This window comes from Mastigoproctus giganteus, chromosome 4, assembly GCF_048544385.1.
Source record: "Mastigoproctus giganteus isolate SK-2022 chromosome 4, ASM4854438v1, whole genome shotgun sequence".
Classification (NCBI taxonomy): Eukaryota; Metazoa; Arthropoda; class Arachnida; order Uropygi; family Thelyphonidae; genus Mastigoproctus; species Mastigoproctus giganteus.
This window is the reverse complement of record NC_143578.1, coordinates 137,105,398-137,120,163: the sequence shown is the minus strand read 5'-3', so window position 1 is coordinate 137,120,163 and position 14,766 is coordinate 137,105,398.

Genomic DNA, 14,766 nt, shown 5'->3' with positions numbered 1-14,766 from the left:
CAACAACATAAGGTCAGGAGAGTCTATTTCTATCCTAATTACCCTCCTAATTTTGCCACCAGTTAGCTAAACAGTCAGACAATGACTTTTAACCATAATACACAGCTTTATATGCCGACCAGGCTAGAAGGGTGGGTAAAGTGCCTGCCTGGCAACTCAAAGGTCATGGGTTCAAATCCCGCCTTGGATCAGAGTAGAAAATGCGAAAACCTTGGGAGGTGCATTATGGCCACAGAAGCCGATGCACTAACAACTAACAAAAAAAAAAAAAAAAAAAAAAAAACAGCTTTATATTCATCAATCATAAACTGTTTACTTTCCTACAACTAAAATTCTTCCACACTCTGAGTTATTAGTGTAATACGAGGGAAGGAGTGTCTATTTCGATCTTTTCTATTTATATCTGTGTCTATTTCTAACCTAAATACCTTACTAATTTGGCCTCCCATTAGCTACACAGCCAGACAATGACTTTTAACCATAATGCACAGCTTTATATTTATCAATCATATACTGTTTACTTTCCTACAACTAAAATTCTTCCACACTCTGAGCTATTAGTGTAATAAGAGGACAGGAGTGTCTATTTCTATTTCTATCTTGTCTATTTATATCTGTGTCTGTTTCTAACCTAATTACCTTCCTAATTTGGCCTCCCATTAGCTAAACAGTCAGCAATGACTTTTATCCATAATACACATTTCATAAAATATATGAAATACACTTTGCTGCCACTTTATTAGGTACACATACTTAGTAGCATGTTGAGCCTCCTTTAGCCTTCAAAACAGCCTGAATTCGTCTAGGCATGGATTGAAGAAGATTCTGAAAAGGTTGTGCAGAAATGGAGTACCATGCAAACATGAGGGTGTCACGCAGCGAACAGCCCTTTCAGCTCATCCCAAAGATATTCAATATGATTGAGATCTGAGGACTGAGCGGGCCATTGCAGCAAAGAAAAGTCATTGTCATGTTCCTGGAACCATTCGATAGTGATTCGGGGCTTTGTGCACTGGCACATTATCCTGCTGGACGTAACTGAGGATAAACTGTCAACGTGAACGGATGCTCTTGGTCAGCAACGATGTTTAGGTATGATGTGGCATTCAGACATGAATCTATGGGTATCAATGGACCCAATGCGTGCCAAGAAAACATTCCCCACACCACACCACACCATAACACTGCCCCCACCACCTTGCACAGTAGTGTTCAATACGATTGATGTTCAATCGGGTTCAAACGGGTCCATGGATTCATGGTGTGTTTGCCAAATTCTGAGCCTTCCATCAACATAATGCACCAGGAACTTCTGAATTGTCAGACCAAGCAACTGTTTTCCAATCCTCCATGGTCCAGTGCTGGTGTTGCTGTGCCCACAGGAGGCGTGCTTCATTGCTCTTCTCGCTCTTGTTCTTCATTTTGCTCTTTATTGATAACAAAGTTACGCGATGTGGCCGTTGGCTGTTGTAGTCCATTCGCGACAAAGTGCGACTAGTGGTCTGTTGCAATATTTTGTTCTGCGCACCAAGGTTGTATTCTGACGTGATGTGCGATATTGTTGCCCGTCTGTTTGTTTGCACAATTCTAGCCATCTTCCTCTGACCTCTCTCATCAACAAGCAATTTTCTTCCACCATTCTCGATACACCCTTGAAACTGTGGTGCGTGAAATGTTCAGGAGAACTGCCGTTTCAGAGATGCTTTGTCCAGCATGTCTTGCAGCTACTACCATGCCACCATTGAAGTCTGTTAAATCACTCCTTTTTCCCACTCTTGCTAAGATTTGTACACTTAACTGACACTAGAAAGGTTGTTCTGCTGCATTTCTATCCACAACTGTGGTCATGTGACTTGCAAAATTATGGGACAAACCATTTGTGTGCACAGCAAGGGTGTACCTAATAAAGTGGCAGCACAATGTATATATATATATACTTATTAGCTCTATCTATGCAGCCAGTCACAAGATAGGCAAGTAGTTTCGTGCAAATTACTTATACAAAAACCTCACAAATAACATATATTGCTTAATATATATATTTATGAAAGCTAATTGAAGAGATAAACATCTACATGCTACTGCTGCATACCTTATATTGCTGAATATTTGTATGTTATGCATTAAAAATATAGGTACCTTTTATAAGGGAGCTCACTACTTGTGTATTCCAATAATTCTTTTAAGGAGTAATAGACTTGTAGCATATGCTTTACAAACATTTCTTTCTCTTCTTTTTCTGTAATATTGTGCATTTCACTTGACAAGTAGAGTATCATTGGACCAAGAACTTCTGAAACCTAAAATAAAGGGAAGTTTTATGTGTTAAATCTAAAACAATCACTCTCAAATTTAACAAAATAAAAAAAAAGGAAACCTAATTTTTAAATTTTATATCCTCTTATAACCATGTTGTCACCACAGAAAATTTTGACTCTGAAATTTTTGCCAAAGCCACAAGAGGATACCTAACTTCTAACTTTTGTTCCTTTTTGTGGTGCTGTTACCTTTTTGGGGTGTTGTTAAAAATTTCCATGCAGTATTTGGCCTAATGGGAGCCACTTTTCATTAAAAAAGTAGGCTGTGTTTGCCAGGAGCTTAATTAGGTATAAATTTGTACAATGATTATTAGCGTTTATAAGTTGTTGAACATTAGCATTAATAGTGGCAAATGATGAAAAAAAGCAATCTTTTCTGCAAACAAAAAAAAAAAAAAAAAAAAACCTTTCCACTTCACCTATCCATTCCCTCCAACAGTTTGTCCAGTTCTTTCTTGAACCAATTTAAGTTATCTACTTCCATAACAACCAACGGATGTTTGTTCCAGCAATCAATGACCCACTGGCCGAAAGCAAACTTCTGCAAATCTATTCTCCAACCATTCTTACCCAATTTGAATTTATGCCCCCTCAAGTGAAAGGTCTGTACAAGGGAAGAATCCCATCAGCAATGAACTTGCTCAATCCAATTAAAGCCTTAAACATCACAATCAGTTCACCTTGCAGGTGCTTATCCTTCAGATAGGCATCTCTGTTCCAGAAATCAACCACCCGCTATCTAAAAGAAAATTTGTGCACATCTATTAGACAACTGTCTTTCCTCAATTTGAACTTATGCCCCCTCATGTGCGTAATCTGAGCAAGCGGAAGAATCCCATCATCATGGACCTTGCTCAAACCATTCACGACCTTACACACCTCTATTAGATGATCTCGCAGGTCCCTAGCCTCCAGATGCTGCAATTTGCAGAACTCTAGCCTTTCTTGTAAGAGAAACACTTTGTTCCCCTCACCAATCTCGTTGCCCTTCTGTGTACTCGTTCCAGCAGCTCTACATTCTTCCTAAAACGAGACCTCCAAACCTGTATGCAGTACTCAAGGTGTGGCCTGACGTTGCATGATACAAGGGGATAATCACATCCTTTTCCCAGCTAGAAAAATTCCTGTATATCATTGACAAGACCCCATGAGCTGTTCTGGTGCCTGCCTACACTGCTCAGAAAACTTCATATTGTTGTTGTTATTTGGTTTTTAGGAGCATTAGCAACTAAGACCATATTGCTCCGGGATATGCGGTGGTCATTCCCTGACCTTTCCGCATCCTCCGTATTTGGTGGTGACAGGCTCGAACCCCGGTCTAATCAAGAAGCGTGTGTAACGCACTGCTGCTCCTTCCCACCTGGCTGCAGAGGTGCCAAAACTTCATATCTGATGCCATGATAACCCCAGGTCATCTTCATTCTCCAGTACGCTGAGTGTAGTATACTGCACAGTTGGCATGTTACTTTATCTATTAGTCTGTGTATCCATCAAAGCCAGCAGTTTCCAACCCACTTAACTGCATCAATAGCATCAGCAAATATTCTTGCACTTGTTCTATTCAACTATTTCCCATCCTTACAGAAGCAGTCTCTCCAGTTAACAAGCACAGACACACTGAGAAAAATTCTACCCCATGAGCCTTGCACAATCCCTACTAAGCTGAATTGATTAACAATGCTCTCATCATATACTCCCTGCTATTCTGTCTTGGCAGAATTGAAGACATTTCAAATTTAACCCTAACTGTGGAAGTTTTTTTTAACAGTGCCCAGTGATTTTTAAGCAAGTCTGGGGATCTCCTACTCTTAATGTCATTAGTGTATGACAATGACAATATCTGCTTATGTGTCCTTAAAAGACGATATCTGCTCTTTTGTGTCATTAACTTTTGCTTCTGCCCACATACCCTGGTTCTATTCCACCTATACTATTTGCACAATATATTACCATCACGATGATGCAAGATGATGTGGCAGATGATGCAAGAAAGCCAACTTATACAACATCAGCCAAAAAAACAAAAAAAAACACACCTCCCACTTTGCTTATTTATTCCATCCAATACCTTGACCAAAAGCTACCAACTTCCACAAAAACAAATGGAAGTTTGTTGCAGAAATCAACCACCTGCTGGAAAAAGGTAAATTTCCACACATTTCTTCTGAATTTTCCTTAAAAAATTTAATTTGTGCTCCCTCATGTGTGTAGTCTGAGCAAGAAGGATCTCATCAGCAGTAAACTTGCTCAATTCATTCAAAGCTTTAAACACCTCGATCACATCACCACACAGGTGCCTAGTTTTCAGAGGCAGCAATTTGCAGAACTAAAGCCATTCTTGGTAAAAGTCCTTTGTTCTCCTCACCAATCTCGTTACCCTTCTCTATACTTGTTATAGCAGCTCTACATCATAAAATAAGGCCACCAGACCTGTATACAGTACTCAAGATGTGGCCTGACCATTTCCTTATATCAGGGGTGGGCAACTTAATTTGTGATGCGATTTATTTTTTTTCTTCAAAATGTGCCACGATCTACCATCCCAAGAATTTCATTGCACATGATTAAAAAAGTTAATCAAACACATTGTTTATAAATTTTAAAATTAAATACAATTCAGAATTCTTATTTTAAATTCACACGTATTTAAAATTTTAATTTATGCAAAGTTTGTGTCTTCATGTCATCTGCCAAGCCTTCAAAATCGGAGATATACTGTGATACTGTGATATACAGTAAAGAATCTTCTGTATGCAAGTCCGTAAGAGCACAGCAATTCTTCATCTTTGTTTCAAATACGAAAATGTCGCTTCACATAGATATGTGGAACCAAAACATTTAAAAGTTCACTGCATTTATTTACATTTGGGTACTTTTCTCGGCAAACATATTTTCAAAAGTCTTCTTCTGATGATCTGGCTTTCAGGAAGATATCGTTTCGCAATGTAATGTAATATCATTTTCAAGTAATATTTTCTCCATTTGAAAAATCTCAGCAACTTTTTTGCAATTTGTTTCGAATCAAAGCCGACATTAAATGGATAAGAAATATATTGACAATGTCTTCAATTGTTTTAAAATCACTGAATCTGGTTTCAAAATTATCCACAACTTTCTCAATTTCGGAAATATATTTCCCACTATTAAATTCAAAAACAGGATATTTTTGCAAATGATCTTGCATATTTGCAAAATGATTGGATTTTTTTTTCCTTTGAGATCCTTAGCCATTGCCAAAAATTGATATTTATATGCAGAAATACTACTAATCAGTTCATTGAAGTGTCTTTCTAAATTTCCTTTTTTTGGGTATAGCCACGGAAGCATTGCAAATCAAACAACAGCATTTTTCTTTTATCATTACAAAAAAAAAGTATTCTAGTTCCCACTCTTAATGAAAATGATATGTTTGCTCTTTTTTGTAGTATTCATTTTAAATCAAAGGTTATTAAATTAATGTATAAGTAATGTCCAGTTATTAATATTAAGCTATATAATAATTTGACACATACACTATGCTCTCCACCACATAACTATGTGAATTTTCATTAGACAAGCCTAGTGGCTGCTTGGCGAAAAGAGTACTTAAGTAGTTCAATGGATTTGTAATTAGCATATGCAGTGGAGCGCATAATAATAATATTTAGATTTTGACCAATCTATTTTTTATATATATTTAAAATTCGTCGTGATCGACCGAAATTAAAGCCGCGATCGACTTGTTGGCCACCCCTGCCTTATACAATGGGATAAGCACCTCCTTCTCCCTGATAGCAAAATTCCTGTATATCACTGACAAAACCCCATGAGCTGTCCTGGCAGCCTGTCTGCATCGCTCACAGAACGTCATATCTGGCTGCACAATTACCCCAAGGTAATTTTTGTTTTCCATTACCCTGAGTGTAACACCACACAGTTAGCATGTTACTTTGGAGTTACCGCTACCCATATGCAAGGAGAGAACTGAGATGGCGCTGCTAATTGATGCTTTAGAAATTTTGATGCTTATGCTCTAGTTGTTATTTTATGGTAACACTTGCATTATAAACTGAAAGAAGGATTTTCTTATAGCTAGGTGGACGCTATCTAACTTCCTGTGCAATTTTTCTCTATTTTATCAGGTATTTTCTTTACATATAAAGTTTGTCTCATTAGGCTTAGCATTCTGCTGACCGTATGCTAATACGTTATGTCACGGGTTGTTACATCATAAACACAGAGATTACGCTTAGGTTGTTGGTTGCTACGGCTTAAACTCTGATAGCAAATGCTCATTAACACCAGTTATTGAATCCACTGATATTAGCGAATCACTACCACATCCCGCTGTTCTTCTAGGGGAATTTCTATATCTGGCATTTCCTTGTTGATGGCGATTGATGCCAACCTTGTGGTTGGCATCAATCGCCATCATTTTTAACAAACTATCTGACCCCAACACTGTGAACCCGTTTAACTGAACATTTCCAGTAATCCGGAATCCACCGATAAGAAGAAATTAGACAAGGACAAAGATCCCCTGACTGAGACACAAAATGATGACCCCGTTATTATTGATGAACTGGAGGATTTAGAGGACACCCGACCTGGGACTCCTTCGACCAAATGGAAAACCCGCAAGCGAGTGGTTCTCGAATCGGAATGGGAAACACGATCTCGGGCTGAAATAAAGGAACAGCCAGAAGCCACTGCATCGCAAAAAGAAAAAAATTACGAAAAACAACAAGAACCATCTCTGGACCATACCAGAGGGCTCCGTATATGAGAAAACTTTCTTTCTGAAAACGGCCCTCGAAACCATTTTTAAGGAGAACCCCAGTAGGATATCGTCTGGCCTCAGATCGCAGATTGTCACCATCTTTTACAAGATAGAGACAATTCTGCATGACACACATGAAGAAAATGAGAGAGCCGTCACATGGCTACACGCCTACATGGAATGCGGGGCAAGTCAAATGCCACAGCGTGCCCCGACATATTCTGAAGTGCTGAGGACCAAACCTGCCACCACGACCAATCCGGCACATAGAAAGACACTGCGCCCTACTCCACACTTCGTGGTTCTCAAACCTCGTGGTTCTACAACCACTGACACTCTTAAAACTAGTGAAGAGGTCAAAAAAAAGATCATTGTCTCCTTAACTCAAGAGTTTAAAATGGCTAAAATCAGATCCATTAGGAAGACACGAAACACAGGGCCATAATTGAGACCGAAAACAAAAGCGATGCAGATATCATCATCATTAACTCCAAGATTCCGACGCATGGACTCTCTGCTGAGCTGCCCAGAGAAAAAGGCCCCTCCATTGTCATATTTGATATCGACAAAGACTTGATTCCTACTGCCATATGTGAGGAGATATATATACGCAACCTCCAGCAAGACTTACCCCATAGAGACCATACTATCCTACTAATGCCCAAGCACCAAACCAAGAGTAGGAATGACAATTTGACAAACTGGATGGTCGGATTGGCCCCCGAAGCATGGAAATTCATAACAAAACAAGAGAGAATACACATAAATTGGAGCTCACATCGCTTCAGGGAGCACATTGCCGTGCCAAAATGCTTTCGGTGTTGCCGATTCGGCCAAACTGCCCACACGTGCACCCAACAGGAATCAACATGCAGACACTGTGCTGAAGAGGGGCACAACTATGTTAACTGCCCGAACAATTGAAAAGAACCAGCCTGCGCAAACTGCAAGTGGCAGAAGCTTCCCCACACGCACTCTGTTCGAGGCAACAAATGCCCAGTATACGTAAAAGCAAGAAGTGCACAGCAAACAAGGATAAATTATGGGAACTCTCCCTAAAAGGTACAACAACAACTGTATCAAATTTCTTCAACTGAATGCACAACTGAATGGGACCGCAGTGAAATTAGACAAAAAGCTGAAGAAGAGAACCTGGACATCCTCCTGCTGCAGGAGCCCTACACCTGTGTGGGTGCTGTCCGGGGTTACCCATTCAGCTACAAAATTGTTCAGGTAGAGGGAGCCACTCCCTGGCTGCAGTGGCTATCAGAAATCCCAACATTATTGTGACAAGAATAATACACCTGTGCTCGGAGTGGGTGGCCTGCACTCACATTGTTACTCCATTGGGAGAGCTATATATCATCTCACTGTACTGACGTCCAGGAGCAGACATCCAACCAGCTATCCAATACCTAAATCAAGTACAAACAGAACTTGTGGGTTCCAGGATCATTGTATCTGCGGACCTAAATTGTCGTTCGCCACCATGGCATAGTGAGACTCCTGAACGTCGAGGAATCAGAAATGGCCAATATGTGTAGGAATTCCTGGCTAACAGCAGCTTTTTTGTCCTAAATCGACCAAACAATCTTCCCACATTTAGCTCCACTCTATTGACGTCACTTAGATGCAATAATGGCTACTAGATCCCTTGCTGGGCACCTAAATGATTGGACGGTGCAGGAAGACTGGACCTCCTCAGACCACAAGGCTATCACCTTCATGATGCACAGATCCCTTCACCAGGCTCCAACAAACAGCTACAAACTCAACAGATATGCTGTTGACAAGGCCAATTGGAACAACTTTAAAGAAGCCATCATTAGGAACACAGAGAACCTGTCTTCCAATGACATCTAATCAAACCCCCGATCAACAGCAGCATGCTGTCACTAACGCCATCCTACAAGCAGCGGACCAGTCGATCCAGAGAAGGACCCCACGGCCAGGCCCTATGCTGTGGTGGTCAGGAACTTGACCTACTTAGCAGATATATGAACAGGAAAAGACGTGCCTTCCAAAGAGCCAGATGGTCTTGGCCTCCTCCTGAGGTTGAATCCCTCACACAACAATACAGGGAGGCCAGGAATAACTACACTGCGATGATCAGGCAGAGGAAGAAACTGTCCTGGGAGCATCTGGTTTCCACAGTCGGCAATACAGACCCATGGAGCATCATATATAGAATAACCACAAACAAGTTACCAAGGGGAGAGGTCACACCCTCCACCATCACCCCACAAGGCACCAGGACCAATAACCGGCACGACACCGTCAACAACATTCTCAATGTTGTTGACCTTCAAACCCATTGAAGAGGACAACACACCTCAACAGCAACAGCTGTGCCATGCCAACGAAACCTACCAATTGGCCCAAGTGGAACAACCATTCACTCTGCAAGATTTACAAACTGCAGTACAAAAAATAAAAAACAAAAGAACCCCGGGACTGGACATGATTGAACCAGAACTGGTAAAAAAGATGGCCAAGTATGTCCCGAACTTGCTGTTAGACTTATATAACCACTGTCTTCGTCAGGGCTGGTTCACCTCGGACTGGAAGGTAGCCAGCATAAAATTAATCATAAAAAACCCATCAAAGCAGCCACATATACCAGAGTCCTACTGACCTATAGCCCTCCTGTCTGTACTTAGCAAAGTCCTGGAACAACTTCTTAGACAGAGGCTTGAAGTACATTACACTGCAGCAAATTTAACAACAGACAAATAATTCGAATTCAAAACGGGGAAATTCACTCTGGATGAACTAGAATATATCATGAATGCCGCATCAAACTGCCAACGAAAGTACCTTCTTCTCATCTCTGTGGACTTTGCAGGGGCTTTCGACGCCCTCTGGTGGCAGAGCATCCTTGCAAGACTAAGAGCTGCCAACCTGCCAACAAACCTATATGGATGCATTCAGAGCTATATGAACAATAGGCGGGTCCTAGTACAGGTTCTCTACTGCAAGGTTGAATGCCAGGTACACAGGGGCTGCCCTCAGGGCTCTGTACTGGGTCCCCTCCTATGGAACTACGTGCTGGATGAGTTCCTCTCCCTGGAACTGGGGGATGTGCAAGCGCTCGCATACACAGATGACCTCTCTAATCCTCTCTGCTGATTCAAGAGCACAACTGGAAACGCTTGCCGACAAGAGATTGGCTGAAACTCATCACCTTAATATCTCTGCCACCAAAACCCAATCTATCCCACTAAAGGAATATCTAACTCCTACCAGACCACCGCAGATAAAAATATAAAACAGAACGATCAAGTTGGCCACATAACTCAAGTACCTAGGAGTTATCCTGAACCGAAACTGATCATTTACACCCCACTTAAAATACATCTAGAAGAAAATGAAAAACTACGCTGCCATGCTTGCTAGGATTACCTGCCGTGACTGGGGACTGAAAAGAAAAATCCTAGCAATACTTTACAAAGCAACCATCATCCCTGCGATTGCATATGCTTTTGGTGTCTGGCACCATAAGGCCTCTACAGCGGTAAATCTTCGGCTACTCAACATCATTCACCGACCGATTTTATTAACCCTCACCAGAGCGTGCAGCACCGTATCTACTCATGTGCTGCAAGTACTCACTGGGACCCACCCCCTTGATCTTGAAGTGATTCGCCTAGGCATGTTACAGCAGCTTAGACGCGGAAATCCAACTACCTTCCAGGATCACACCACAGACCCAACTGCAAATCGGACAGTGGAGAAGAGAAGACTCCAGATCTATTTGTGATCAATATGGCAGCCAATATGAATGACTTCCACAAAAGGAGAAGTCACGCGGATGTTCCTCCCCAACCTACAACAAATAACCACAGTATCCGGCATGGCTTTGCCCTGGATTGTACAGCACGTATCTCCTAACAGGACATGGAGCAATCCGCCACAAATTACCCCTTTTCAAACTCGAAAACAACCCAGTGTGTGCATGTGACTCTGTGGAGACCTGGCGATACCAGATGTATGATTGCGAACTTTATGAAGAACTTCGTGTTGAATTAATCATCCAAGTGCGCCTTAATCTCAAAAACCGAGAACACTACTTACTGGAAGATGAAGCCTCATATATAGCATTCACCAAGTTTGCCCAGAACCTGTATGCCAGACGATTGGCCATTCCTCTGCCTGCAAACTTCGAATAGATGTGTCAAACAAAGCTTCTCAGAGACCCCCAACCAGACGTCAGGTTTGACTGCTTGATCCTTCATGCAGGACAAAACTGGAACTCTTCTGAGAAGTGACAAAACTCCACTTCTCAGAACATTGACTACCGGACCGGACAACAGTCCCATGAATGACTCCCAACTATGACATTTTGCCCAACCTATTCAGCTAAACCAACATTGGATCGCCTCTGTTGAGCCTCAAGTTTTTCTGGATGGTGCAGACCTGACCCTGTGGTCTGGTTTGCTTCCACCCATGCACACAGGCCACACTGGCAACCTGAGCCGGCTCCCTTGTCTGGCTCACTGTCTCACCTCTTCCTGGCAGGGTGGGGAGGGGACAGTCTGCTGTCCCCTCCCAACCCTGCCACCCTATTTCTTCCCTCTGGTGGGGCATGGGTATGCCCCACTGTAAACTGGAGTTGCCTTCCCTTTCGGCTCCATATTTCTGTCTGTCCCTCCCCCCATTCTTCAGCCTTCACCGCACTCTATCTGACAGCAACGTGAACACGCCCCACACAATCTAAAATCACCAATCAAAATTAATTTTGCCAAACATTTTGGACTTCTAGCGCTTCCCGCGACTATACTAGTGAATACCTGGTCTGCCTTCACGGGGCAAAGGTGGGATAACGTCGGGCCACAGTAGGGGTCTGGCTGCTAAATGACCAGATGAACAATGGTACAAGGCATCACACATATACAAAGTCCATACACTTTTAAATCTCTGGCTTTTCCAGTCATCTGGTTCACCCACAATGTAAACTACGCGGAGATGGGGGAAACCCCTGGTGCCACTTGACCCTAAACACACTTTACACTTTACCCATATGCAGGAATGTGGCCGGCTTTGCATTCGGATGCACGTAATTACGCTCTGTAAAAATGTGTTTAAAATATGTTTAAATTGCAGTTAAAATTCCGAATTATGTCTCCACCTGAAGATATTCATCTGAGGAATGCCTAGGTGAGAAAGGTTTGGTTCCTTTTAGGGAAATTAGCCAGATACTAGGGTTATTCTCTATTTTACTTTGTTTGCGAGACCAGCATGGTCACTATGCGGCTTGAAGAGGGAGAATAGAGAAGTACTTCAGTACAACGCGGCTGACACACTAGGATCTGGCCCTTGACCATAGGGAAGTGCTTCAACATGCTGTAATAGTAACTTTGGACAGGGAACGTGTCCCAACCTCTCCTATTGAATTCTGTGCAATTTCAATTAAAGAAATGATTTTTGTGTTTCTCACCCCTCCCACCATAAACTTTCCATGGTGAGGACCCATCTATGCCCTGAAGCACATTACAGAAAATCTGATGCCACCATCATCTTTGCAGATAAGGGGACCCTCCTAGAGAAAAAAATTCCGACTTTCTAGGGGTATTTTTACACTTGGCTGTCCCCCCCCCAAACTGTCAGACCACCTCCGTAGCCAGGTGGGCAGGAGCAGCAGTTCTCGATTGATTGGATTACACTAAAAATGGAAGGAAAACAAGGTAAAAAGGGCAATAACCAGTTGCAGAGGCAGAAAAATGATCCTGTCATCGTTGACCTGCAGGAAAAGGGAGGACATCCCATCCGGGCTGCCCCCAAATAAGCGGAAAAACTACAAAGAAATTGTCCCAATACCTGAACGGGAAATGCGCTGCAAGACGAAGAACAGGGAGTAGCTAGAAGTCACTTTGCTGCAAAAAGAACACCAATGAGGACAAGCAGCAGGACTCATCCCTTGACTCTGCCCTACCACAGGGAACTGTTTACGAGAAGACCCTCTTCCTTAAAACAGCATTAGAAATATATTTAAGGAGAATTAAAACAGTGTCCTCCGGACTTAGTCCCAAATTGTAACAATACTACATGACCAGTACCTTGAAAGTGACCGAGGCACCACTTGAATCCATGCTTACCTTGAATGCTTGTTTGTTTTGTTTGTTGTTTGGTTTTTAGGAGCATTAGCAACTAAGGCCATATTGCTCTGGGATATGTGGTGGTCATTTCCTGACCTTTCCGCATTCTCCGTATTTGGTGGTGACGGGCTCGAACCCCGGTCTAATCAAGAAGCATGTGCTATGCACTGCTACTCCTTCCCACCTGGCTACGGAGGCGCCTACCTTGAATGCGGGGCAAGTGAAATGCCACAGCGTGCCCCGACATATACTGAAACACTGAGGCATAAAGGCACCACTGCTGCCGATACTATGACCACTACAACTGCAAAATCAGCAACTAGGAAGACTCTGCTCCTCACCACACATTTTGTGCTACTCAAACCGACCAACTCAGATATGTTGAAAACAAATGAGGAAGTAAAAAAAAAAAAGGTTATGGACTCACTAATGCAGGAATTTAAAACAGCCAGAATCTGATCCATACAGAAGACTAGAAACATTGGTGTGATAACCGAAACAGAAAATAAAGATGCTAAATTGATTATCAACAACACCAAGATCCCTACACTCGGTCTCATTGCTGAAACTCCTAAAGAAAAAGGCCCCTCAGTCATCATATTTGGCGTAGACCCGGATCTGACTCCAGAGACAATCTGTAAAGAAATTTACATGCGAAATCTGCAACAAGACTTCCCCGACGGAGACTACAAAAGTTTAGTAGTGCCCAAACATCAAACCAGGACCAGGGGTGGCAGCTCGACCAACCGGATGGTTGGATTGACCCCTGAAGCATGGAGAGTCATCACAAAACAAGAAAGGATCTACATATGCTAGAGCTCCCACCGCTTTAGGGAACACATCGTGGTGCATAAATGCTTCCGGTGTTGCCAATTCGGCCACACCACCCATACGTGTGCCCAACAGGAACCAACTTTTGGACACTGTGCCGAGAAGGGGCACAACTATGCTTACTGCCCGAACAAAGGAAAAGAACCAGCCTGCACAAACTGTAAGTGGCAGAAACTTACCCACACTCTCTGTTGAAGACAACAAATTCCCTGTATATATAAAAGCAAGAAGTGCACAACAAGTAAGAATAAATTATGGGAACTGTCCCTAAAAGGTACAATAACAGCTGTATCAAATTTCTTCAAATAAATACGCATCGGCCTATTGCCATATCTGGTCAAATTAGACAAAAGGCTGAAGAAGAGAACCTGGACATCCTCCTGCTGCAGGAGCCCTACACCTGTGCGGGTGCTGTCTGGGGTTACCCACTCAGCTACAAAATTGTTCAGGTAGAGCTGGGCTGTGGTGGCTGTCAGGAATCCCAACATTGTGTGATAAGAATAACACACCTGTGCTTGGAGTGGGCAGCCTGCACTCACATTGATACTCCATTGGGAGAGCTATATATCATCTCTCTGTACTACCGCCCAGGAGCAGACATCCAATATCTAAATGAAGTACAGACAGAACTTGTGGGTTCCAGGATCCTTGTATCTGCGGACCTAAACTGTTGTTCGCCACTGTGGCATAGTGAGACTCCTGAACATCGAGGAACCAGGAATGGCCAATATGTGGAGAAAATATTTTACCAATATTTGGCTGT